This window comes from Coptis chinensis, chromosome 1, assembly GCF_015680905.1.
Source record: "Coptis chinensis isolate HL-2020 chromosome 1, ASM1568090v1, whole genome shotgun sequence".
Taxonomy (NCBI): Eukaryota; Viridiplantae; Streptophyta; class Magnoliopsida; order Ranunculales; family Ranunculaceae; genus Coptis; species Coptis chinensis.
In genome coordinates, this window is record NC_141456.1 from 10,961,385 (window position 1) to 10,985,144 (window position 23,760).

Sequence of the window (23,760 nt, forward strand, 5' to 3'; positions counted from 1 at the left end):
ATTCCCTCAACTGGATACGTAGGCATCTTTTACCTCATGAAAATCAGCCACTTCCACCATCAACAACCATCCCATTTCTTCATCCTAACTTAAGAGCTAAGAACCAAGACTTATATTAAAGAGAAGAAAGAGACAAGAGAGAGAGATTGAGAGAGTTGTAGATCTAACAGTAAAAAAAGAACAAAGAATAAGTCAAACTTTTCAATCCTTTTAGCTTGAAATTAGGTTTATTGGGTTATTTAATTTGAAATCGATCAACCTTTTATATAGGTGATCTTGAATTTGGGCTCTCTTATTTTAAAAAGCCCCATATTGTTGGGCTTTATAGCAAACACTAATGGGCTTGAGTTGGTTTTATTTGTAAAGATCCTACTAATGGTATGGGACAACCCAAATTAATTCCCAATGAGCCGGTCCAAAATAGTTAGAAAGCCTGGGAATCATTTCACTCTTTTGGAATTTGGAGTTACTAGTGAACGACTAGGTCGGCTACACAACACCAAGTGAACCTGGATATATATGTAAGTTACCAAACCCTGGAATAGGAAATTGTATAGGTATGGATTGTTCAACAGGTTACAGGTCTATTTTCTTCCCTAACTTAATTGTTTCTGGATGAGTTCCTATTTGGCAAACTTACTCCATTTTGGTCGACTTATTATTGAGTCGAGCGTCCACTAACAAGCACTATAATGGTGTGATACTTTGGTGTCCAGAACTTGATCTTAATTTGTTGGCGCACTTGATCGAACTATTTTATAGCATAATCTTATCCAATAGGCGCTCATTAACCATGGTCGCAGTAATGATCTTTTCGTGTAATTAATAGGAAGTGATGTCTTATTATTTAGGCCTTTTGGAACAACTTCATGCATGTAGGAATCGTGGTGTATTATCTGCAGATTGTTTGGTGGGTGAATAGAAGTTCAGTATGGTGGATTGAAAAACAAATTAAGGTCCCCTGATATCTTTAGCTGCTGCCTGGTTTAATGAATAACATTGTTTGGGTTTATAACTACGTAATAACTGCACAGTTCTATTTGCCTCTCCCCCTCCAATCCCTCCCCATTTATTATGCTAGTTAAGTGGTATCTTTTCATAAACATCGCAATGTAGAAATCCAATGCTAGAGTAGTTCAATCAAAATATGTATCATTGTTTTACACAAGTGCACACACCCATACACACGGAGAGAAGAAAAAGGGAAAAACAAATCGAGCAGGACACTGCATCGATCTTAAGACGAGGAACATCAAAATGATTTATGAAATACCAAAGACGAAAAGGAAAGAGAAGCAAACCACTAGTCTCTCCTAGGGAGAGAAAAAGGAATTATACATATCTTATTCCATGCTTCTGTATTTGATATTAGATGACGAGCTCTGGTGTAGGTGTGAGTTTAGAGATAAATTCATCAAAGTTCTTTTCTGAACTTCCACCTTCGCCCAATGCTTCCTTGGCTAAATTTCTCCATTTGATAGCATTCTTCCTAATTTCAACACTTCTTACTCCTTCCAAAACTTGTTTGATGCAGTACTCTATTTCTTCTCTTTTTACTATCCCATTCTCATCTACACTAACTCTAACTCCCGTTCCCCAAATGTCTTGCACAAACTTAGCATTAGTTGTTTGGTCTGTCCATTGTGGCATTGCCACCATGGGAACTCCCAAGCTCAGTGCTTCAATTGTTGAGTTCCATCCACAATGTGTTACAAAGCATCCGAGTGCTGGGTGCCAATACTTCTAACTGAGGACTCCATCTAACAATCAAACCTTTCTCTGATACTTCTTCTTTGAATTTGCTAGGGAGCTTCTCCTCTGTTGTTGCCCTAACCACCCACAAGAAGTAGCAGTCACTATGCTTTAATCCATATGCTAGTTCTTCCATTTGTTCTACACCCAGTTCTGCCAAACTCCCAAAGGACACAAAGACAACTGAATTATTTGGCTTCTCGTTTAGCCAGTTCATGCATAAGCTGCTATCAGGCTTATAGATATTGAGTTTGTAATCTGTGTCATCTGGGATGCGCTTGTCGAGGTACATGGACGGTAATGTTGGTCCAATCGTTCTTAAAGGGCTATCTTTTGCCATATATTCCACAACCTGATGGAAAATATAATAACAAGAATGATGTGAATTGATATTAAATGTTAAAGAAAAATAGATATATCTCTACACTATATATATATATATATATTATATATATAAAAAAAAAAAAAAAAAAAAAAACACTAAATATATATGATCAGAGGGGAAGACAAAGCTTAGGCTTGCTAAGCTCCCTTCGATATGGGCCTGCCTTCGGTTGGTGAGTTCAATTCCTCTTAAAAAGTAAGAAGTTGGATACCGAGTGCAAACAAGTATGGAATGCATTTGCGCTTACTAGCATTCCTATCAATGAAAGATGAGCCTCTATAACTGAACATAAGAAAATGGAATCTAAGCCTCGCTGTCCTCTTGATCGAGAACCCGGATTGTTCGAGTCGGTGAGAAAGATGGTTCTATAGATGCAAGAGCCTTTACAAAGATGGGTGCCTATCGACAAAAAGAGACTTTGTGGATGAGCTCGGGGAAGAACCTTTAGATGCAAGAGATCGATTCAATAGGAGATTTCGAGGCTAAAAATACTTTCCCTTGGTGGAAGAGCCAAAAGCACCAGACAAGATCTTTCGGGGTCTCCTTCCTTCAAGTATACTGAGAGACTCCTATCTCAAAGATTCTATCTATCCATCTCCGAATCGTGGGGGTCGAAAGAGTGTTGATATGGCCAGTAGTGCTTTGATCCGGCATAGCACAGTGGCCTTTACATCATCCCAACAGACTTTGAAAATGACTGATCCTCCGATCGTCTTGGAAGCCTTTGTCATTCTCAGTCAACTAAGTAGGGCCGAAAAACACTTCAATTATGGACATAGGGAAGGCTTGTCACAGTGGCCATATCGAACTCCCCACCTAATGAAACGAGTCCCTTTCCATGATCTCCTCTCGCCAAACTCTCGGATTCGCCTTTGCCTCAGACAGAAGAAAAAGGGATGGAACAGGACAGGAAACCCAGAAAGAGAGATCCATTTAAGACAGAAATCGTGTACTAAGCTAATTGCCGCTGCCCTAGCCTCAACGGAATCCACAAAATTTAGAATAAATCTCTTTATTTACTTAATTTAGAAACACACCTCTCACTAAATTTAGAATAAACTTCACTTTTATTAATATAATTTAAACAACGTCACTTCTTTATTAATAATTTAGAAACACTCTTCTAATGTCACTTAAATTAAATAATTATCTCTATTTCCCACATTGAAATTAAAACAAATCCTATTTTATTATTGATAATTTATAAGAGCTTCCCTAATGTCACTTAAATAACATAATTATCTCCCATTTTGTTTAAAATAAATAAATAAATAAGTCTCTCCTATATAATTACAATTACTATTTACAATTAGAATCCAAAAAAACTATGCTAACTATCAATCTCAAGGGACGGGTTTCAAAACTTAAAAAAACTGATGGGTATAGCTCAGTTTGCATATTTGTATTCAATAAAGATTCAATAAAATATCCTTCTAACTATACTTCCAAATTCATCAAAAAAAAAAAAAAACTCCACAGGATTGTGATAGATTATTAATAACGTGTAAGCTTTGGAGTCCCAATAACTTGTTATTGTAGATTTAAGCAATTTAAAACAGTGTGAATTCATTATTCTGTCTGAATACACAAAGAATCCCTGTCAAGTTACAGGGACTGAGCAAGAAAGGGTTTGAGAAAGAAGGATCAATGACGCAGCTCACAAGAAACAAATTAGGGTGAACTAGTATTAACCCCCCCCCCCACACACACACACACACTAGATGAGCCAATTAGGATTTCTCCCCACTAGATGGGAAATTAGGGTCTCTCCCCTAAATACACACAAAAAAAAAGTCAAAGTGGGTTGACCAAAAATTTTTGTGTGTATTTAGTGTTGGGGATTATATCAATACCAATCGATTCCCCCACTACACAGATAACTTGTATTTGAACACAATTCAACTCCGGGACAAAATCTAAATATCAACTACAACCTATACTAACATGCCCAACTCATTAAACAACTATTAACAATGATAATAATGTAAAGCGGTAAAAGCAAACCACAACACAAAGATTTACCGTGGTTCGCCAATGATGCCTACTTCCACAAGAGCGGTTCTTAATAAAGTGGGAAGGAAGATTACAATCTCTCCTTTCAATCTCACCTTACTAGATCACTCTTATCTCTTTCTGAGGGTTGTATCTCTGTAAAGGTTCTCTCTCTTTGTTTTAGTCCGATTCCAATCCTTCCGACTTGTTAGGTTAGGTTTTCCAAAACCTTGATTTTGGTTTTATCTCCAAAACCAAATTTATGGTATCAGTAGCAAAGGCCCACGAAATTAGACTGAAGCCCGAAGCCCCTCTTTAAATGTGCAATGTATCTTGAGTTCGGCGCTGGTCGCCCCTATGAAGGGCGGTCGCCTTATTCTCTGGAACTCGAGCCGAAGTCGCCCCTGGCCGAAGCGCATTTCCGCCTCGCATTTCCAACGCCGTTTACGTCGCCACTCGTTTTCTCTCCTCATGAGGGATAACTCCACAATCTCCCCTCGAGCGGTGAGGGGCTTCCTCCATGCAATTTCCAAATCAACGGAGGAGGTGTCGCCATTCCGCAATAGCCCAACAAACATCAAACTTACCTTTCGGTAAGACTTTGGTCATCATATCCGACCCGTTCTTGTCGGTATGGATCTTCTCGATACACAAATGCTTGTCCTCGAAACTTCTCTAATCCAATGATAATGCACGTATGTATGTGCTTGGACCTAGAATGAAAACTTCGGATTCTTGCTCAAGTGGATGGCGCCTCGACCGTCATCACATTTAGAACTACAAACTGTTTTACGCTTTAGCCCTAGTTCGTCGAAGAACCTCTTCATCCATAGCAACTCTTTTGCAACACTTTCGGTGGCTGCAATATACTTCGGCTTCGTAGTGGAGAGGGCAACACACTTTTTTGTAACTTAGATTGCCAAGAAACCGCTCCCCGCAAAAGTAACCCGATAACCGGGAGGTGGACTTCATCGAAATCGACATCACTGCCATATGTCGCATCGGTGTAGCCTTCCAAGTAAGGGCTTACTTCCACCAAAAACACAAACACGATTTGGAAGTGCCTTTGAGATATCTCAATATCCACTTAACACCTTCCCAATGTTCTTTGCGGTTGATGAAATCGCTTCTAACCCCAACGGCGAAAAGCAATATCCTGGTCTAGTACACACCATGGCATACATCAAATGCCCATTTCGGGATGCATAAGGAATCTTTTCCATCCGACTCTGCTCATGCTCACCCTTTAGGACACATCTCTTTGGTCATGCGGGCCGGCCACCAAGCGGACAACCGACTAAACCGGCGATCCATGTTGAATCTCTTCAACACCTTCCAATGTAGCTTTCTTGAAAGCCACAACTTCCCACTCTTTTCGTCACGGTGATCCATCCCAAGTATCTGCTTTGCTTGACCCAAATCCTTCATCTCAAAGGACTTACTCGAGTCTTTCTTCACTTGATATCTTGTTGATGTTTGGGCCAACTATCAACATATCATCCACATACAAAAATAAAGACAATGAAATCCCCATCCGGAAATCTCAACAAACGCCAATGATGGGAGCCGACTTCTTGTATCCTTGCTTCGCCATAAAGGAATCAAACTTTATGTACCAATGTCTCCGTGCTTGCTTCAACCCATACAAGCTCTTTATCGACTTGCATACTAGGTGCTCCTTGCTTTGACCTCAAACCCTCACGGCCGGTCCATGTAAACATCTTCTTCAAGGTCTCCATGAAGAAAAGCCGTCTTAACATCTAGTCGCTCAACCTCTGGGTTCATACTTGCGGCCATACCCAATACCACCCGGATAGAAGTCATCTTTACTACGGAGAGAAAATCTCATCAAAGTCAATCCCTTTTCTTTGACCGAATCCCTTCACAATAAAGCAAGCTTTGTGCAGGCTTGGGTGAGGATTGTTCTCCCATGCTTGACTTTGTATATCCACTTATTCTTGAGAACTTTTCTCCCCTGGGTTTCTCAACTAACTTCATAAGTGTGATTAACATGCAAAGAATCCATCTCGTCATGCATGGCCTTGAACCACTTTTCCTTGTCTCGTACGCTTCAAGTGCCTCTTGATAGTACATGGGTTCTCCACCATCCGATAGTAGCACGCACGTATGTGGTGGATACCAGTTGAAGCTATTCTCCCTCTGTCGGACCTCCTTGCCCCATCTCACGGTGCCTCGAGGTCGTTGCACTCGCTTTGCTCTGGCGGTGGTGGTTCATGCATCTCATCCATCTTCTATACCAATAGGTTCTATCCCATCATGAAGCAATAGGATTCTCATCATGAAGCTTCAAACTCATGGTTCTCTGCATTCTCAATGCCTTCGCGCGTTCCACGGTAGGAACTTCGGTTCAATCAACAAGATCATTGGTGAAAGCCCGTAGCTTCTCACCTCCTCAAAGTCTCGCTATGGTTTGGTCTTCTAAGAACACAACATCTCGACTTCGGATTACCTTCTTGTTAATCGAATCATAGAGTTTGTAACCAAACTTTTCATCTCCATAACCCGGAAAAATGCTTTGCTTGGCTTTGTCATCAAGCTTGATCTCTCATCCTTCCGAATATGCACAAATGCCCCGCACCCAAATACCCTCAGTATCCATAATCAACATCTCCGCGCCTCACCATACTCTCTGCGGATAATCACTATTCGGAGGCTTTGCGGCGACATGTTGATCACATGCACGGGCGCATTGCTTCTACCCAAAGAGTTCTAGGTAGCTTAGAGTGAGATAGCATGCATCTCATCCTCTCTACAATGGTAGTGCGGTTCATTCTCTCGCTATTCCCATTCTCATTCGGTGTCTTGGGAACGGTCTGCTCATGGCGAATCCCATGACTCGGGTAATACTCTTCAAATGGCCCAATGTACTTTCACCCCCCATTATCCGAAATAATACATTTCAACAACTTCCCGGTCTCTCTTTCCACCATCTTTGGAATTTCTCAAACACGCCAAGTACTTCATCCTTGTCGTCTTCGACTATAGGCCCATATCTTTCTTGACGATCATCAATGAATGTCAAGAAGTAAAAAACTCCCCGGTGGGACTTCACTCTCATAGGACCACATAAGTGCGTTGCACTAGCTCGGGGACGGTGTCCTTTCTGTAGGAGACGGGAATCTTTGGAAAGACACCGTGTTGCTTTCCTACCAAACATGAGTACATGTATTTAAATGTGTACCTTTAATGTCCGGCATGGCCTTTTGCTTAGCAAGAACTTCCATCCCTTTTATGCCCATGTGTGACCGCGACGCCTCTTGTGCCCACGGTTCGGATGAAGCTTCTTCTTCGCGATTCGAAACCGCTTTACACAAACTAGCACGTGTTTTGTAAAGAGAAAGTTTTTTTTCCTCTGCCGCTTCAATGGAACCTCTCGCTTTCGGTTCCATACCCCGTTACCAAACGAGTTTACAAAGCCATCGCCATCTAATTTCCCGGCCGAAATTAGGCTTAACCGTATGTCGGGGACATGTCTTTACATCCTTGAGTGTCAAGGTGTAGCCGACATTGGTTTCTATATGAACATCTCCAATGCCTATAATCTTGAGGCCATCAGCATTTATCCTCACTTCACCATATTCACCACGGTAGGTAGTGAAGAAGAATCCCCGTCTTGCGCGCGGACGTGATAGGATGCTCCCCAGTATCTATCACCCACTCGTATCGACATGAGGTACTAAGACGGCGACACACCACACCGACCTGATTCCCCCACTAGTCGTCGACTAGTGTGGTAGTATCTCTGCCTTTGTGTTTCCGTTCCTCTTCACCATGTCTTCATGTACACGCTTATTCTTCTCATCCCTCTTCGATTGCACTCATATCATAAGTGGCCTTTTGTAACAATAGTAACATTGCCTCTCTCCTCAGCCTTTAGGAGTTCTAGCTTCACCCCTAGATTTACTTCAATCATCACCTCTGAAACGAGATGGTTTTCGTTTTGACCTCTCCCCGTTTCTCGTGAAAAGGATCTCTCGAGTGAGAAGAGCTGCTTCTTGCACTCCTTCTAGTCTCCTCATTCAACAAAGACGTGGTAGCCATCTCCATGGTAACAATTCCATCCTTGGGCGCTCCATGTAGAAAACGCTAATGTCTCCCAACTTTCGGGTAGAGAGCCTAATAGAAACAAAGCCTCAACTTCGTCTCCCAAATTTATCTTCATCAAATGCATCGATTGATGATATTCTCAGTACTTCATTAAGATGCTCGGACATTGAAGAACCTTCTTGTACTTCGTGGTTCCAAACTTCTTAACGACTAGCACTTTGTTTCCACCCGACTTCCTCTCATAAAGGTCCTCGAAGTTTCTTCCATAGGTGACGAAGGTCAGAGTCTCTTGGGCCACATGGTGAAAGACACCGCCGTCAATCCACCGTCGAATGTATCCAATCGCTTTTACGTCAAGCTTTTTCCACTTTCGGCCTCATCGGTCTTTTCGGTTTTACTCCTCATTCTCAATGGGAAGTGCCAAGTCCTTGCGGATAGCAAGTCTTCCATCTTGGCTTTCGGATGGTGTAGTTCTTCCTATTCGACTCATCATAATGAGTGTTCACGGAATGGTCCATCTCTACAAGCTATTTAACCTCAAATCTTCTCTCAGGAATTTCGTCAAACACCTTCTGACCAAGATTCGGATAACACCCTAGGCTATTCTAACCAAGGCTCTGATACCACTTGTTGGGGATTATATCAATACCAATCGATTCCCCCACTACACAGATAACTTGTATTTGAATACAATTCAACTCCGGACAAAATCTAAATATCAACTACAACCTATACTAACATGCCCAACTCGTTAAACAACTATTAACAACAGATAATAATGTAAAGCAGTAAAAGCAAACCACAACACAAAGATTTACCGTGGTTCGGCCAATGATGCCTACTTCCATAAGAGCCAGTTCTTAATAAAGTGGGAAGGAAGATTACAATCTCTCCTTTCGGTCTCTCTCACCTTACTAGATCACTCTTATCTCTTTCTGAGGTCAGTATCTCTGTAAAGGTTCTCTCTTTGTTTTAGTCCGGATTCCAATCCTTCCGACTTGTTAGGTTAGGTTTTCCAAAACCTTGATTTTGGTTTTATCTCCAAAACCAAATTCACTCTGCATGTAGAAGAAAGGCCCACGAAATTAGACTGGCCAGGCGCTTCAATGTCTTGAGTCGGCGGGTCGCCCCCTATGATGAATGGTCGCCCTATTCTATTGGAACTCGGGCTGGCCCTTCATTTCAAACCGAATTAGCCCGCTCGCTTTCTCGTTTTTTTCTCCTCATGTGAGGATAACTCCAACATTTAGGGGAGACCATAATTTCCCATCTAGTAGGGGAGAAATCTAATTGACTCATCTAGTGGGGGAGTAATACTAGTTAACCCAACAAATTATTACTTTCGTTCTCCGGGAAGATGTGGTGCCCGCAGCGCACATGGTACCTTGACAACTGTGTTTAAGATAGGATTATGTCCTAATCTAATTGATATTGTGTTTGTACGTGAATAATTACATAATTTTTTATATTTTTTATTTTTTTTTTCAGTTTTAATGAATATTATCCCACTAGCTGAGCTAATTAGAATTCTTCCACTAGATAGAAAATTAGAATTTTTCTTTCAAATACACACAAAAAAAAACATAGTCAATCCAATTTTTTTTTTTTTTTTTAAAAAAAAAACCCTAATTTCCCCGTCCAGTAAGGAGAAAATACTAATTAGCTCATCGAGATAATACTAGTAGGCGGTAATTAGTTCAGGGGGGTAATTGAGGCCATCCATGAAGGAGTAAAGAACGACTAGAACACACAAATTCCTCAAACAAGTACAACGATTACCATCCATACATTTTTTTAGCGAATTATCTCACTGGCCCTCCTTTAAGAGCTTGACTATGAAAATTTATGCCAAAACGTGTATAATGTTATGCTCATCGAGGGTATTCCGACGCTAGTGTTTATAAGCTATCTCATTTACTCATGCTTATATATCCCGTTAATCTGTAAAGAAAATTACAATTGCTCGTTTGTGTGTAAATTTATATTTTTACCAGGCATTTAGTTCCAATTTTATCTGATGTCCCAGGAGGGACAGCGGACTACCCTTTAGTTCCTCCAGTACTAACGATGAAAGACCTTGATAGAATCTGTTAAAAAGAAAATGGCAAATCCAGCATTTTGAGCTACAAACTGAACTTTATATATAGGCTAATCTGGATTACGAGAGCCGCACAGTCTTATTGGTTTAAGGCAAGATGCAGAGCAAATTCTGGGAGACACTTGTCTTTAGTTGTTTTGTGGACAAGTTTGTTTTGACAATAGAATCAACTAATAACTCATGGTATTGTGGAGGGGAGATCTCAATTAATATGTAGTTAATGCAGTTTTTATCAATATCTATGCTGGAAGCTTGTTCTCAAATTCTCAAGCCTTCAAGCTACTCTAAACTGATATGAAAATAATTGCTTACTGACCTCAACTTCCAACTCTTTGTAGGTATTAACGAAAATCCAGTTTGCTTCTTTAAGATTGGAGTATTGATTCATAAGCATCTCAAAGTAAGCTCCATAGTACCCAGGCACATAGAAAAAAGACGGCAAGTCTTTAGGTCTGAGTGGTGGTAACCCTGGAATACTAATAGGAAGTGTCGGGTCTGCTGCTGGATATGATTCAGGGGTGTCCAGAAGTCCTTCATGGAATTGGTAATATATGTTGTTAACAGCACAAGACTGGGTAAAGAATGTTCCTGCTTGTATTCCAAACCCATGAGCAACATCCAATGCCCAAGGTATAAATGAATCATAAATCACACAACTCACTGGATAACCAGAACTCTCTTGTTTCTTGATGACTTCAGTTAAGGTTTCTGAACCAACAGTTGCGAAGCGTGATAGATAAGCTTCCACACTTTCTGCAGCCGTGAAGCCACCATCATCATAACCATCAGAGATCATCTCAACTCCAATCTTGCCAGTTTCTGCATGCATTGACTTGGAGATGAATTTGGTGACGACTAGTGTTGCTTTGACTCCTTTATTAACTATGCGTTTAGCAAACTGGTGCATAGGGTTTATGTGGCCTTGACCTGGATATGGAACTATTAGAACATGAGTTTTTGCTTCGTTCTCCATTATTTGTTTTGTTTCTCTCTCACTCTAGATTCTTATGCTTATTATATAATACTAGGGTATGCCCGTGCCTACGGCCCGCGAGACCTCGACGCGCTGCAACAACATTATCCCTAATAACTCATCGCCGTCGCCGCAGAAACGTCATAAATATCTTAAAAAGGTAAAATATTCGCAAGACCAAATGAAAACAACTCAATTTATAAATTACAAAGGCCATCCCAATTACCCATTATCTATAAGCCCAAATCAATTGGAAGGCTAATGGTTTATGGCCAAATTTCAACAATTGTTGACTTTTTGGTTGATTTTTGGATAGATTCTATAAGTATTGATTACACTTAACAAAATTACACAAACTCTCCAAACATTTGGATCTGCCATGTCACAACTTATAAAAGACAATAGCAACAATTGGATGGAGTCTATGTAGGCTCCACACCATTGTTTTTTATTAGATAGATATATAATATACAGTAATGCACTATATAGGCCGGAGTAAGATTAGGCTACAGCTGGAATCTTTGTCTTCAACTGCTCCAGTGGCCCTTGACTATCTGTCGACTTGTCGAGTACGTTTAATATAATTTTATTTTGTCGATGTGCATGATACGGTGCAATAATGCTGGGTTCATTTATTATTAAAAAAATCATGTGGCAAAGAAAGTCTAGTGTGAATGTGACAATGTGTGATACGGAAATAATCAATGTTTTGAAAACCGAACCGGTGATCGAACCGATTTTTTGTTAAAATGGTTCAACTAGGTTCAACCATGGTTCGACTCGGTCAGACCGATTGATATTTATTTAGCAATTTTTTTAATAATTACAATAATAAAATGAATAAATACATGTTTTAATTCAATATTAATTGATATTATATATCAAAATAAATTTATTATACAAGAAATACATAGTAGTATGTTGGTTTGGAGTTTGGATTATCTTGTTTAGGTGTTAGGTTCAACTCCCCATCATTTTTCAATTTTCAAAAAAAAAAAAAAAAAAAAATTATATAACGGTGATCCGGTTTAGAGCTGAACCGGTTTAACCGGTTCGCCGGTTCAACCACGGTTTAAGTTTAGACCGAGGGTCCAACCATAAACTCAAATTTTAACTGAACCGAACCGAAAATTTACCGGTTCCGGTCGGACCCCGGTTCAACCACCGGTCCGGTCCGGTTTTCTAAACACTGGAAATAATTGAACATATTTGTTTCGGCCAACAAAACAAAAGATTTATTCCTAAGAGTGTTGTGTTTGGCTATAATTGATTTCTTTAAGTGGGTAAGGCTGATTCCAATGGCTCTATATCTATATAACAAATTAGGGAAGGGTCTTCATCCATCCGACGGTCGCAAACACATTCTCACAGTTTCACCCTGCTTATGACATGGCAGGATCTAAGACTATTAAGTGGTATGTCTCTTTATTTGCCACAGACCGGCCCATAGTATCGCGATAACCCACGCCTCCCCCTTTTCTTTTCTCCAAACAAACCCCTCATCACTCCAATTCTGTTGAGATTGAAAGCAAAGTGCGCCTTCACCAAATTACTGAGATTGAAAGCAAAGTGCGCCTTCACTGAGATCAAATTACTGAGATTGAAAGCAACAACGACATTCAGCACTAAAGGTAAGAAAAAAATTCGGCCTTTCGACTACACTACAACTACATATTTTAGTAGTTATTATTTGTGTGTAAAAGTAGCTTTCTCAAATGATTATATGGTACTCTGTATTGAAGAAAGATTTCTCAAATGATTATATGGTACTCTGTATTGAAGAAAGAAAAAAAGCTCACTTTTGTGAATCCAAAAGAACCGAGGTCTGCCCAGGAACCTTATCCAAAAATAGCTCCAGTTTGGTGACCATGTTAGAAATAAGAAATAGTTACTAATCTATCTAAGAGAAAAGTAAGTTGGAAGAGAACTTGGAAAAAAGAAAATCCTAACAATGCTTAAACATATACTTAGGTGGTGGTCTCAGATATTCATAGTGTAAATAACTGATAGCGATACAGTTGTCACGTTCTTTCCCTCACCATTTTTTTAATCAATAAGGAGCACACTTACATTGCTAAGGAATGATCACGAGGGTATGATATAATCACAGACGAACAGTAGTAATTGTTCTGAATAGACATGAGGATGTGTCAAAGTGTCAGTAGCCTGGTACTTATTTTTCAGCACTGTACCGCCTGGGGCTATAGGCCGTCTCAGACAAAAACCTTCCCCAGTTATCTGGTTTGGTCAGTTACAACTTAAGCCTTACACTTGTCCAGTTGGTACGTGGTGTGATTGGCAAAATCATTTGACATATTTCTCTGTATGTCTACCTATGATTGCAAGTTGACTCATCTTTACATGTATTGCGTGTATATCCTAGCTTGTTAATTAGGCGTTTTCAATATACTTTGCTTAATTTGGGTGTTCAATATGTTCTTACTAATCTATATTGTCGTGTTTTATGATATGGGTTCGACTAGTACTTACGCTTATAATACTAAGGAGTTTGGAAAGACGGTGTCTGCGAGGAATCAGTTTCAGGTATGTTTTTTATTTTACTTGATTTGATGGTAATGAGTTTCGGCATTCAATATGTTCTTACTGATCTATATTGTCGTGTTTTATGATATGGGTTCGAGTAGTACTTACGCTTATAATACTAAGGAGTTTGGAAAGACGGTGTCTGCGAGGAATCAGTTTCAGGTATGTTTTTTGAAAAAAGGATACCAAGAGACGTTAAACGCAGTATGTTGCTTTTAGAAATATTTCATTTCATAGCACTAAGCCAAGTAAAGCGAACATTATAAGCGAACCTTAACTTTAATTGCTATCTCTTTCTTTTCACAAATGAAATATTTCATATGGCTGGGTCTAAAGCAAAGCTGGCCTGTACATTATTACCATATGTTTTCTTGCTCTCCTTTTGTCCATTGGTAGAATTTATAATTAAAACTAAATTCGTGAGGTAATGACATTAGTTCCTCAAGAAGAACTTACAGCAAAGACTGTCAACCATATTTAAACATAATAATTCTCTAGAACTTGAGCTTTACAAGAAATGATATCTTATTCGCAAAAGGTGGATCAAAATATTTTTTAGTAAGTATTTGTGATGAAATATGTTCATCTGCTGTCTGTAGCATGTCACCAACACGAACAGTAGTAATTGTTCTGTAGCTATATGAATAGACATGAGGATGTGTCAAAGTGTCGATGGCACGGTACTTATTTTTCAAAGATCAGACCACTTTGGGGCTATAGGCCGTCTCAGACAAAACCCTTCCAATTACAACTTAAGCCTTACACTTGTCCAGTTGGTACGTGACATATTTCTCTGTATGTCTACCTATGATTGCAAGTTGACTCATCTTTACATGTATTGCGTGTATATCCTAGCTTGTTAATTAGGCGTTTTCAATATACTTTGCTTAATTTGGGTGTTCAATATGTTCTTCTTGATCTATATTGTCGTGTTTTATGATATGGGTTCGAAAGTAGTACTTACGCTTATAATACTAAGGAGTTTGGAAAGACTGATTAATCCTGCGAGGAATCGTTTTGGTATGTTTTTATTTTACTTGATTTGATGGTAATGAGTTTTAGGCATTCAATATGTTCTTCTTGATCTATATTGTCGGTGTTTTATGATATGGGTTCGAGTAGTACTTACGCTTATAATACTAAGGAGTTTGGAAAGACGGTTAATCTGAGGAATCGGTTCCGTGTATGTTTTTGAAAAAAGGATACCAAGAGACGTTAAACGCAGATGTTGCTTTTAGAAATATTTCATTTCATAGCACTAAGCCAAGTAAAGCGAAACATTATAAAGCGAACCTTAACTTTAATTGCTATCTCTTTCTTTTCACAAATGAAATATTTCATATGGCTGGGTCTAAAGCAAAGCTGGCCTGTACATTATTACCATATGTTTTCTTGCTCTCCTTTTGTCCATTGGTAGAATTTATAATTAAAACTAAATTCGTGAGGTAATGACATTAGTTCCTCAAGAAGAACTTACAGCAAAGACTGTCAACCATATTTAAACATAATAATTCTCTAGAACTTGAGCTTTACAAGAAATGATATCTTATTCGCAAAAGGTGGATCAAAATATTTTTTAGTAAGTATTTGTGTGATGAAATATGTTCATCTGCTGTCTGTAGCATGTCACCAACACGAACAGTAGTAGCATGTCACCAACACGAACAGTAGTAATTGTTCTGTAGCTATATGAATAGACATGAGGATGTGTCAAAGTGTCAGTAGCCTGGTACTTATTTTTCAGCACTGTACCGCCTGGGGCTATAGGCCGTCTCAGACAAAACCCTTCCAATTACAACTTAAGCCTTACACTTGTCCAGTTGGTACGTGACATATTTCTCTGTATGTCTACCTATGATTGCAAGTTGACTCATCTTTACATGTATTGCGTGTATATCCTAGCTTGTTAATTAGGCGTTTTCAATATACTTTGCTTAATTTGGGTGTTCAATATGTTCTTACTGATCTATATTGTCGTGTTTTATGATATGGGTTCGAGTAGTACTTACGCTTATAATACTAAGGAGTTTGGAAAGACGGTGTCTGCGAGGAATCAATTTCAGGTATGTTTTTTATTTTACTTGATTTGATGGTAATGAGTTTCGGCGTTCAATATGTTCTTACTGATCTATATTGTCGTGTTTTATGATATGGGTTCGAGTAGTACTTACGCTTATAATACTAAGGAGTTTGGAAAGACGGTGTCTGCGAGGAATCAGTTTCAGGTATGTTTTTTATTTTATAGAATAGATGTGGATTAGTATTTACTTGATTTGATGGTAATGAGTTTCACGTTTATAACACTTGCCTATGCAAATGTTATTATTAGAAGCATAATAGTTTAATGCCCAACCAATCCTATATTTCTGTTAAGGATGATTTTGATTGATATTGTATATCGTAGTATAAACGCTGTTCCCAATTTTTTTGTAGTTTCTATAGTAGATAACATAAGAACGTTCTATGTTGAGGACTTTAGGCAACGTGTATTTGTAGTTTCTATAGTAAATAACAAAAATAATAACCGAAAATCACAATGGCGTACATTTATTATTCAATGTATTTGTAGTTTCAATCGTATAAAAAACACAACAACATACATTTATTATTCAATTTTTTTTATACTCATGCATTATATGAAAATTATTCAATTTTTTTTTATACTCATGCATTATATGAAAAATTATCCTCATTCTAGCTTTCACATAATGTAATTATAGCTATGTTACGTAGACATGTATCCTTGCTGGACATGTATTCTTTCTGTGGCATCTTACTGCATCTTCTAAGGATTGCACTATCAAAAATCAATGTTTCTTATAGTTTCTTATAGCTAATAACCATTCCTTCTCTTTTCTCCGTTTTTAAATTTTGAGTGTACAATTTCTATGAAGGATTGAACTTGATGGTGGATAAGGGAAAACGGCCAATGGACCCATTTAAGGATCCTTCAACAAAAAAAATTAAATATTCGATTCCTGCAATGATATAGGTTGAACCTTCAACCACCTCCCGGCTTCGGTATTCTTGTTGTTTCTATTACATTGGTTCGTTAATCCACATGGTACTTATTTCTTCTTGGTCTCATGATTTATATGTTTGTTTGGGTTATGTATATAGCATCCAAACCGACCAACCCTAGACAAGGGAAAACGCGTAATCGACCCTTCTCTTGATCCTTGAACCGGCGAAAAACACTTTTATCCCTCTCCAAGATAGACTCAACCTTCAACCACCTCGTGGCTTTCAGGTAATTGAATTGCGGTCTTATGTAATTTATTATACTTACTGTTGACATTGCACATCAAGTTTGCTTTTATATTTTCTCCTTCTCTAACTTTCTCTTCGTTCTTTATATAGCGGCCAGACCGACCAAACCTACAAAACGCAGAAGCCCCTTAATCGGACCATTCTCTTGATCCTCTTAACAAGAAAAAACGTGTCTTTGTCCCTCCACCAGATAGGCTTACCCTCCACCAACCTCATAGTTTTCAGGTACTAATACTCCTACAATGTTTCCCTCTCATTATCTACCCAATTATCCTCTTTTTCTATTTTCTTATTCTTTACCTATTTGCTATGTCACTTGTATACCTTATCTTCGGGTCTTTCTTTACATATGGGACTTCACCGATACAAATATTGCCATATCTTTATCTTCGTTTCTTTGCATATTGAAATTGAAATAGAGATGAGTTTCCTAATTTGTTATATAGAATATAGATTTTATCTTTGGAAATTTGGTTTATGTTTATGTTTATCTCTATTTTCAATTTCTATTTCTATTTCGTATCCTCTATGCTCTTATCCAATTACACCAACTTATCTCAATTCGCCAATTCTGGACAATTTGCCCAATCAGTACAACCATCCCCTTCTCCTATCAAAGACATTAAGCCTAACAAATAGAATTATTGCACGCAGTGCTCGAAGGAAAGGGAAAAATTGGATAAACGAGAATGGGCATCAAGCAATGGCCCATCGATTATGCGGTCTTGTGGTGTATGTCCACCCTCCATTCCGGGAACTCCACCTCGGTTTGTCGGACTTCCACCTCAAAGATAGTCCAATCACACCTCATACCACATCAACTAAACGACTCAATTCTCACGGAATCTCTTGAGCGTCTCTCTCTGCTCTTAATCCTATTAGGTTATTTACCTTTTTGCCGGAAAGAATGTACTCATGTTGATTCAAAGACTGTAAGCAAATGCGGTGAGTCTCAGATGTCACTTTATTGGTTTTCCTTCCAATCCAATTCACACCTCACCCTTATTATCTGTCTACAACACATGTATTCTTAACTCTGGTGTTGCGTTACCAAATAATGCAATTCCAACTTTCAGAAATGAGTCATTTGCATCAACGTCGTCTTACCAAAATGCAAGGTATAGCACCACAAAGCTCTTTACAACTTTCTCTTCATATTTTCTACTTTTCAGTACCAAACTTTCAATATTTTCTTACCCATATAAGCTCCCTTGCAATGCATGTAACCTCATTTTGTCTACATCAAGCTTTACTGACGCAATACCACATTTACCAAGTATGGGTTCTGAGTCAATATCAGCTGACCAAAATTCTAGGTAATTTCTTCACATAAATGTTTGCAATAATAATAAATTGTTTACACCTCAGTCTAAATCCTTTTAATACTTCATTCTTGCGTAGACCGCTGATCATTCCAAAGATATTGCACAACCGTTCTCAAGCGTCGATACCATGAGTGAAGATGACGATGAAGAGGCACTCGACTACAATGGGGATGGGCACCGCGACTCTTAATCCTAACCGCCCAGTTGAACAAGGAAGACACTACTTGGGGAAAATGGGGCGTTCAATGTCCATTTTGTAAGGCACTTCATTGGATGGATGAACGATTATCAAAGTCATCGGCTTGTCCGCCCTCTTTTTGGGAGATGTTGTTTACAAGGAAAGATAAAGCGTCCTCCTTTGCAACCACTTTGCCTCCTGCCCTTAAAGCCTTATCACGATGGGAATGATCGGAAGTCAAAGTCATTTCGAGATATATGCGACAATATAATCAAGCTTTTGCATTTACAAGTCTTGGAGTACAAGAACACTTATTTGCTGGACGGGGTCCAAGGCCTTTCACTATTCACGGTGAACTGCGACATCGCACAGGAGCTTTAATTCCTGACGCAGGATATCAAGCTACTTATTCTCAACTTTATATCTATGATCCCAGTGCTGCACTAGCTGTCCGTCAACTTCGTAATCCTAAGCTCAACACGGATGTCTTGAAAATCATTCAAGCTACTATGCTCCAATATAACCGCTTTTCTGATACATATCGCCATGCATATGATGTTCTTAGATCAGCTTCTTCTGAGCATGGTGAGGACTTCAATGTACCTGCTTATTTACATTACACTGCTTCACGAGACAGTCGTCGGTACAACTTACCAACAGCAGATGAGGTTGCTGTCATTTTACCAGGTGATGGCAGTGAGCGAGCAAGTATGAGAGACATTGTTATTTATCTTAAAGGAGGGCAAGAATTCATGCAAATTAGTGAGTGTCATCCAGCTTACTTACCATTACATTATGTCCTATTGTTTCCCCATGGGGAGCTTGGATGGACACCTGAATTGCGGCGTTGGGACTCTTCAACCGCTACCACCACTAATGATCGCTTAACACAGATGAATTTTTATTCTTATCATCGCTTTTGCGCACCACTGAGTACTTCGGCTATTTTGTGCGAGGGAGAGAAAGTTGTTTGAGGAGTTTGTGGTGGGCGGATGGGCATCAACCGAAAGCAAAACAAAATGCGCTACTACAGGCAACAACAAGACAAGCTTCGTGCAGAACTATATCAAGGTATCACTGATGTGTCAGCTGATGCTGTCGATCCAAATCAGATTGGAAGGCGAGTCGTACTACCATCATCCTGTATCGGCAGCCCTAGGCATATGTTTGAAATTTTCCAAGACTCCATGGCAATTACACGTTACAACCACCATCCAGACATATTCCTCACAATGACTGCAAACCCGCAGTGGACGGAAATTCTTGAAGCATTGTTTACAAACCAAACTGCTTATGATCGCCCGGAGGTGGTTGCCCGTGCATTTGAATTGAAACGAAGAGCTTTGATGGAAGTAATAAAGAAGCGTGGCGTCCTTGGTATGGCAGTTGCTCATGTTTACACCATTGAGTTCCAGAAACGTGGTCTGCCACATATGCATGCACTTATATATCTTCGACATTCAGACAAGATCCGAGTGCCTGCACAAGTCGATCGCATTGTATCTGCGGAATTTCCTGATCCTGACACTGAGCCTGAATTATTTCGTACTGTACTAAGATGTATGGTTCATGGCCCATGTGGGCTTAACAATCCAAACTCTCCTTGCATGGTTAATCGTCAATGTAAATATCACTATCCCCGAGCTTTCACAGATTGTACAACTATGGATACAAATGGATATGCTCTCTACCGTCGCCGTGACAATGGGAAGTCTTATTTTGTTAGAGAACATTCAGTTGATAATAGAAATGTTGTTCCTTACAATCCTTACCTTTCTAAGATGTTTGACTGCCATATTAATGTTGAAGTTTGTGCAGGGCTTACTTGTGTGAAATACATTCACAAGTACATATTTAAAGGTAATGATAGGACAACAATTGTGTTGAATGAATTGGATGAGATCAAGCAATATTTGGATGCGAGATATATTGGGCCACCTGAAGCTGCTGTGAGATTGTTAGGAATTTCTCTGCACGAGGAAATTCCAACAGTTGTGAGATTAGCCCTTCATCTCCCTGGAATGCATCGTGTTGTGTATAATGCTAATGAGTCCATGCATGATATACGGGCTAGGGCAGCGAGGCAACGGTCAACTCTTACTGCATTTTTTGATTGTTGCGCTTCAGATTCGCGTGCAAGGGGGCTCACATATCAACAAGTGCCAGAACACTACGTTTGGATAAAGCAACACCAAATTTGGAAATTCAGGGCACAGGGGTTTGCTATTGGTAGAATGTATTTCGCGAGTCCTAATTCTGGTGAAAGATTTTACTTACGCTTGCTTTTAACCGTCGTGAAAGGGCCACAGTCCTTTAATGATCTTAAAAGGACTGGTACTGATTTACATCCAACTTTCAAAGAAGCATGTATTGCACGCGGACTTCTTGAGGATGATAGTGAATGGGTGCAGTGTCTGCAAGAGGCCTCAACCATGCAAACTGGTTATCATCTTCGTCGACTATTCTGTGTTATTCTCGCAGAATGCAATCCTCTATATCCCCAAACATTGTGGCATGATTTTTGGGAGAGTATCTGTGACGACCTCTCACACAAACTTCGCACCATCTTCAACATTCCGTAACCTACTGGAAGCTCGGGTCCAAGATTATGGTTTATTTCTTCTAAATGAGATTCTCATAGAGTCGGAGTAAACCGCTTCTCATTAATTTTCCTCCTATGCCACTATCAACCACCAATTGGAACTCGATTCGTTGGTAACCGACTTATATGGGACCAACGACAATTTCAATATGATCCACAAACTGAAAAAGCACATGGCAACAGAGTTCATTTAAATGTTGAGCAACACTTTCGGCATATAAAGCGATCCCGGATTCGTTTACGAAATCAAGGGACACTCTTCTTTTTGAATGGGGCAGCGAGGGGCCAAGACTTTTGTCTATAACACTATTGCTGCTACGTGTGGATTGAGGGACATATTGTTATTATGGTTGCTTCATCCGAATAGCTTCATTGCTATTGGTCAAGGTCGGACCGCTCACTCAACCTTTTGCATCCCACTGGACATTCTTGATACCTCGGTTTGTGGGTTCAATAAGAATTCACCGCATGCCCACTTATTCAGGGAAACTAAACTTATTATTTGGGATGAGGTCCCAATGCAAAATAAGTTCTGTGTTGAGGCAGTTGATCGGACGCTTCGGGATACTTGCAACAATAATAAGCCTTTCGGTGGAATTACAGTTGTTCTTGGTGGTGACTTTCGCCAATGCCTTCCAGTTATACCCAAAGGGGTGCGAGAACAAATTGTGCGTGCTTCTTTGCGGTGTTCTTTCCTCTGGAATCATATTCGGGTTCTAACTTTGGTACAAAACATGAGATTAGAACATGGGAACTCTGCGAATATGGGTTTATAAATTTCTTGATCGAGGTAACCACTTATGTATTACGCTTTCTCCTCCTTTGTTTCAAACTTATATCCATTAATCTTTTTCTGTCTTCCTTCGTTTAGATTGGAAGTGATCCAAGTGAGACGGTGGAACTGCCATCGACAATTCGTCAATGTGCAGATCTTCGAGAACTAATTTCTGCTACATACCCTCACCGTCATCTTTGCCACGGTCACCCCGGGATATTTAACCGAAGCGCATAATTCTTTTCGCACGCAATGATGATGTCAATGAAATTAATGCAACAGCTTTGAATATGTTCCCGGGAGAAACGACTCTCTTTCTAGTGCCGACAAGATGGAGGATCACGAGGAAACAAATAATCCAAGTAATATTAATCAATACCCAAATGAGTACCTAAACACACTTGATCCAACCGGTTCCGCCACCATTTCGCCTCTTAACCTTAAAGTTGGTAGTCCTATAATGTTGTTGCGGAATATTGCTCCCGAGAGATGGACTATGCAATGGAACCCGATTGGTTGTGGTACAATGCAAACCACACGCTTTTTCCAAAGCATTTTAACCGGTGAAAAAGCGGGCAATGAAGCTTTTATTCCAAGGATATCTTTGTCACCGCTGTCTTCCGATTTTCCGTTCCATATGACGAAGACAATTTCGATTCGATTGGCCTATTCAATGACTATTAATAAGTCTCAAGGACAATCGGTGAAGTATGTTGGTATTGACCTCCGCGCGGAAGTTTTCAGTCATGGTCAATTGTATGTGGCGCCTCAAGATGCACTTCGGTGAGGACAGGGATCGGCATTCTTACGCCTCCAAATGCAGAAAGTCAAACTGCGAATGTCGTATACCGAAGTTTTGCTATAAACATCTTCAACGACAAATGTGTAATATCCCTTTTTCACTTAGTTTATTTTCTTTGCTTTGTTTTTCGTAAGTGGACACTTTTGTTCCTGTACTTACTGTCTTTCGTAACATATGAACAGGCACCTGACTACATCTTCGGATGTGTTTACCCGAAAGCGATAGATCTTTCTTCACTCTCTCGCAAGTACGACTTCTTTTCTTTATTGAAAATAAAAAAAGACTATTGATTTATATCATATAATATGTGAAAATTTTAGGTTTGATTATTGATTTAATGACGTCATATATTTAAACTGTTGCTAATTTTGCACTCTTTTTTATCAGATTTTGTAGGTAGGTACTGTTTTTTTTAATAGAGAAAAGAAGAAGAAGGATGATTTCCAGTGAACGTGTTGCAAATTTGGCTCTTGCAGGTATCTATAATTTATCTTCTTTAGTAAATCATGGTTTCATTATGTGTATGATAATTTCTTGTTGATTGGTGTAAAATTTGTGGGGAATTTTAATAGATTGTTCTGTTGAGGTTTTATGGGATGTGAGTAATTCATTTTCTTGTAACTGTTATGTTTTTTGAGGTTGTATCGAGTGTGTGTAAAGTTTGAGATAATAATTGTAGTTTACAAGAATGCGTAACATACCAATTGTTTAATTGTTTTGTGAAGTTAATAATTACGAAAGGAGATAAATTATGAATCTCATACGATAAATTTTTACAGGTTTGACGTTAGCACCTTTGGTTGTAAAGGTCAATCCGAATCTGAATGTGATTTTGACAAAGATGCCCGATGTATGTTGGTTGTTGTTCGATCGATCAAACCAACACCTCCCTACCGTAAGCACGGTTGTTAGCACAAGCATGTTCTACAGTTGTGATTTGACAAAGTATCGATTTTTTTTTCATCGATCTGAGTTTTACGCGTTTTGATCATGCAG

General features: G+C 39.2%; 2 long non-coding RNA genes and 1 pseudogene across 5 annotated transcripts; 2 read left to right on the forward strand and 1 right to left on the reverse strand.

Annotated features, from left to right (window-relative positions):
* Nucleotides 1-1,113: 1,113 nt before the first annotated feature.
* Nucleotides 1,114-11,313, reverse strand: LOC147522082 (UDP-glycosyltransferase 74F2-like; annotated as a pseudogene). Its single transcript, XR_015212088.1, has 2 exons — nucleotides 10,612-11,313; nucleotides 1,114-2,104 (listed from the first exon to the last, which is right to left on the reverse strand). The product of XR_015212088.1 is annotated as a UDP-glycosyltransferase 74F2-like (transcript).
* A 1,270-nt stretch (nucleotides 11,314-12,583) lies between these two features.
* LOC147522083 (uncharacterized) lies at nucleotides 12,584-16,825 on the forward strand. 2 transcript variants are annotated; one of them, XR_015194909.1, is made up of 4 exons: nucleotides 12,584-12,899; nucleotides 13,752-13,812; nucleotides 15,977-16,037; nucleotides 16,707-16,825. It is a non-coding gene; the product is annotated as an uncharacterized LOC147522083 (long non-coding RNA). The 2 variants fall into 2 exon arrangements; XR_015194911.1 differs by lacking the exons at nucleotides 15,977-16,037; nucleotides 16,707-16,825 and adding an exon at nucleotides 14,770-14,805 and having other exon boundaries at nucleotides 12,588-12,899.
* A 391-nt stretch (nucleotides 16,826-17,216) lies between these two features.
* On the forward strand, nucleotides 17,217-23,602 carry LOC147522084 (uncharacterized). Of its 2 annotated transcripts, none has more exons than XR_015194915.1 (4): nucleotides 17,217-17,307; nucleotides 22,947-23,011; nucleotides 23,152-23,240; nucleotides 23,544-23,602. It is a non-coding gene; the product is annotated as an uncharacterized LOC147522084 (long non-coding RNA). The 2 variants fall into 2 exon arrangements; XR_015194917.1 differs by lacking the exon at nucleotides 17,217-17,307 and adding an exon at nucleotides 22,779-22,847.
* The last annotated feature ends 158 nt before the right edge of the window (nucleotides 23,603-23,760 follow it).